Here is a 4,874-nt window from a genome sequence, read left to right as displayed (position 1 = left end):
AACCTCCCATTGCATCACAGCCTCGATCTTGGCCAGATCGACAAAAATCCATCCTGATTAACGAGATGCCCTAGGAACTAGACCTCTCGTAACCAAAACTCATACTTCAAGAACTTGTCATAAAGTCGTTCTTGCCTCACAACCCCCAGAAGCTCTTTAAGGTGATCCTCATGTTGCTCTATGGTCTTGGAATACACTAAAATATCATCAATAAACACAATGTCGGATCGATTGATCATCAGTTTGCATACCAGATTCAACAAATCCATGAATAGAGCAGGTGCATTGGCGAGCCTAAATGGCATAAACACGAACTTCTAATGACCATAACAAGTTTGGAACATGGTTTTCTCCACGTCCTCCTCAGTACGAGTCTGGCATGTTCTATCTGGCCTTCAGCTCGTATCTGCAATGCTCATGAGCCATCACTATGAGTCTGATATGGCCTAACCGGCCCTTAGCTCATATCTGGAATGCTCCAGGGCTTGATGGATACCGCACGGAGCAGTACAGCCTCAACCCAACCTAACACAATATATCGACATATACCAGAAAATAAACATAAACAAATAATCATGAAACATAGTCACAGGTGGTTTTACAGATCTACCAGTCTAGAATATTAATAACTAGCATAAACATGCATATCTATTCCATACTTAGCTTATCATTGAATATCCAACCAATGGGCTAGCCTTGGTGCCTTCGACCCACAAGTATAGTAAGGAAACTCACCTCACAAACTGAACAAAAGTTGATGAGGTCTCGACTCTAAATCTCAGCTCTCTAACCGACACATATTCAAACCAATTGACCAAATCCATCAAAATCATAAAACACGCAAAATACCCTTAAGGTCAAACCTGGTCAAAGTCAAAGTCAATTATCCGTACGTTGTGGCCAAGACTTGGTCACATCGTGACAACGAACTCGATCCGATTCCTACTAGACTCAACCCAAAATGGTCAACTCAGTCAAAGAAACCACCTGAACTGGCATCACGACGTGAGCACTCATTCTCATGTCGTGAACTCCAAGAGTTCTAATAGAAATGTGACTAGTTCGATTCTCATGTTGTGGGATCTCACACCCCACATCGTGAGCACTATCTGAGGCTAAGAATCACCATTTTAAGTCTTTATTCCATTAAGTCTTCGATTCCACTTCTTCCAGAAGCTAAAGGGACCCCTAACGTCCATAAAAACGTTTCCTTTATGGCCATGCGAGCACCAAGCATGATCATCCATTTTCTAGGTAAAATACATAGTGGCGGAGCCAATGTAGAAGGAGTGGGGGTGTTTGGACCCCACTTAATTTTTGGTCCCACCATATTTACATATATATTTTTTTAAGAATGGCCCCCCTTTGACTTTAGCTAGCACCCACCCACAGTACACACCTTTTTGGAAACGTACACCCAAATTACTCAACCTGTGATTTGTTTGCTTCACTTCTTTTTATCTTATCTTCTTCTTTCTTTTCAACCTAGCAACAGCCCCACCATTCCACCATGGCACCAAATCACCATTCCATAAAAAAATAACTTCACCAGAGATCAAAGACTATCATCGCCTAAACTGACGCCGACGACCTGTGGGTGTGCCTCCGACCTCCGTTTCACGTGTTCTCTCGATCTACTTCGGTGAATCTTTACTTGTAAACTTGTAAAATACTTTGATTTTATTAGGGGAAATCGATTTTTGTTGGTTTATAAGTTTCTTTTGTTGGTTTGTGGACTCGATGAAAATCAGTTATTCTTTGTGGTTGTATTGTTAGTTTTTGTTTTTTATGGGTATATTTGACTATTGTTATGTAATTTGTTAAGTATTTACAGCTTTGTTGTTTGTAGTGGGTTAGTGGGTCCATATAAATACTGCAAGTTGTTTTCTTATTGTTAGTTAATACTTGAATAATAGATTGTTTCCTAGTTTGTCCCCTGTTTGGATTATCTAAACTTCATATGCTCACTGTTAAATATAATAGATTGTTAATTATTGAGTATAAATATAATAGATTGTTAATTATTGAGTTTTATTGTAACAATGAATAATAACAATTTCTATAAACAAATAAATGAAAATATATTTAAAAAGACGGATATCAATTGATGGGGCATCTTCATCTGGGACCGCCTCCAATGAAATTCCCCAACCTAGCTCTTTTCCATCGGTGCCGGTTGAAATTGATTTGAGTGAAACTCCATGGTATCCATCTGATAGAAAAAAAATTAGATTATCACCCTAATGAAAGAGACGAAATAATGCGAAAATATTTCATTAGAGGACCTTGTCAACCGCGTGATCATACATTTCCAACAAAAGAGATCGGAGGTAGGACAAGACATTTCAATCTTGCTTGGTTTGATCATCGTCAATACAGTAAATGGTTGGAGTATAGTAAAAAACAAATGAAGCCTTTTGTTTGTGTTGTTACTTATTTAAAGATGTATCAAGTAAAAGGGGCGGCGGTGATTCTTTTGTAACAGAAGGTTTTAGTTGTTGGAACAAGCCGGAAAGAGTCAAGACTCATGAAGGCAATTTTACTAGTTCTCATTTCATAGCACTTAAAAATGTGACGATTTGATGAAACAAAATCAATCTATTACCACTGCTCTTCATAAGCAAAATAATTCAATAAGGAATAAACATCGAATCCAATTAAATGCTTCCATTGATACTTTTAGATGGTTATTGAAATGCGCATTACCTTTTCGTGGTCACGATGAGTCTGAAATGTCTCTTTTTAGAGGAAATTTCTTGGAAGTATTGAATTTGGTTCAGGATAAAAATGAGAGTGTACGGAAAGTTACGTTACGAAATGCTTCGGGGAACAATCAAATGGTGGCTCCATGTATTCAAAAAGATATTGCTCATTGTTTTGCACAAGAAGTACTTAAATCAATTTTTGAAGAAATTGGTGATGATGTTTTTGCTTTATTAATTGACGAGTCCAACGATATATCCAAAATGAACAAATGGCGGTAGTTTTGTGATATGTTACATGTGGGATTGTAAAAGAAAGGTTTGTTGGTCTAGTTCATGTAAAGGAAACATTTGCATTGTCTTTAAAATCTGCTATTGACTCTTTATTTTTTGAATATGGATTGAGTTTGATGAAGATCAGGGGTCAAGGTTATGATGGAGCAAGCAATATGAGTGGGAACTTTAATGGTTTAAAATCTTTAATCTTGAGAGAAAATACCTCTGCATATTATGTTCATTGTTTTGCTCACCGACTTCCGCTAGTCATTGTGGCGGTTGCAAAAAACATCCCGACGTTGGAGACTTTTTTGATATGGTAGTTGTTCTAATGAATGTTGTGTGTGCTTCTTGTAAACGTACATATATGATGCGCGAAAGTCAAAAAGAAAAACTAGAAGAATCCATTGGTCGTGGTGAAATTGAAACCAGAAATGGATTAAACCAAGAACTTTCTCTTACTAGAGTCGAGGATACACGTTGGAATTCTCATTATAAAACTCTATCGTGTTTGGTTGGTTTGTTTTCATCTGTTTTTGGTGTGCTTGAATATATTGAAGATGAAGGCCTTAATATTTTTAGTCAACGTCAAGCAAGTGGTCTTCGAATATATCTTCGATCATTTGATTTTGTGTTCCACTTGTAATTGATGTTGAAAATTTTGGGGATCACAAACATATCGTCGCAAGATCTACAAAGAAAGGATCAAGATATCGTGAATGATATAAGTTCGGTGAAATCAACCACTGCAACACTAAAAAAGATGAGAAATTATGTGTTTAATGCACTTATATTGGATATCACCTCTTTTTGTGAGAATAATGGCATTAAAATGTTGAACATGGAAGAAGTTTATGTCAACTCAAGAGCTCGAAGACAATATACCAATATTTCCAACCGCCATTTTTACGAGTTTTTTTTAATTGTTTTAACATGGTTTTGGATATGCAAATCCAAGAGTTCGGTGATCGTTTTAATAAAGTAAGTTTCGAACTGCTTATTTGTATGACGGGTTCGAATCCACATGACTCATTTTGAAACTTTGACCCATCAAAGTTACGGAAGTTAATTGATTTCTATCCACATGATTTTAGCTATAAAGATAGGTTGGATATTCTACAAGAACTTTCGGTTTACCCTAATCATATGCAACAAGATGAAAGATTTGCATCTTTGAAGAACATATCCGACCTTGCTAAAGGGATGGTGGAAACCAAGATGCATCGGTTCTTTCCTTTGATTTATCGGTTAGTGAAGTTGTCGTTGGTCTTGTTGGTTGCAACCACAATGGTAGAGATATGTTTTTTTCGCGATAAAGCTTCTAAAGTCAGATTTGTGGTATCGAATTTCAAATGATTTTCTAAATGATTGTGTAATTTGTGCGGTTGAAAGAGAAGGATTTTCAAAGATTACAAATGAAAATGTTATCAAACGTTTCTTAGTTATGTGCCCTCGTAGATTTCAACTTTAAAATGACATTTAGTTGAGGTTTTAATGCTATTCTACTTTTTGGTTATTATTATTATTATTATTATTATTATTATTATTATTATTATTCTACAGTGGTCAACGGTCAACTATGCACCCACTTGACTTTCGGGCTGGATCCACCACTGAAAATGCATGCCTCAAATGTATACCAACTTCCAGATAAGAACTCTATGAGGTTCTTAGGAGTCTAAGAATCCATAAACTTGCCAACTTTATGGATCTACTATTAGTTATTTTGATAACGAAATAAAAATGCAGAAGCATAAACATTGGATCTTTAATCTCAAATATGTCAAAAGAAAACTTTAAACCTGAAAGAACAATTACATACCTGATTTCATTATAATCTTCAAATCTAAAGAACTAGGGTTAGGTTTTCTGGTTGATCTCAAGAGCTCTCTCTAA

The 4,874-nt window shown here is 36.2% G+C and overlaps 1 pseudogene; it reads left to right on the top strand.

Moving 5' to 3' along the window:
• Positions 1 to 2,582: 2,582 nt before the first annotated feature.
• On the top strand, positions 2,583 to 4,016 carry LOC145039503 (uncharacterized; annotated as a pseudogene).
• Positions 4,017 to 4,874: the final 858 nt, after the last annotated feature.

Source organism: Lactuca saligna, chromosome 4 (assembly GCF_052625555.1).
Source record: "Lactuca saligna cultivar CGN05327 chromosome 4, ASM5262555v1, whole genome shotgun sequence".
Lineage (NCBI taxonomy): Eukaryota > Viridiplantae > Streptophyta > Magnoliopsida > Asterales > Asteraceae > Lactuca > Lactuca saligna.
Note: the sequence above shows the minus strand (reverse complement) of the source record. Positions and strands in the feature narration are given on the sequence as shown.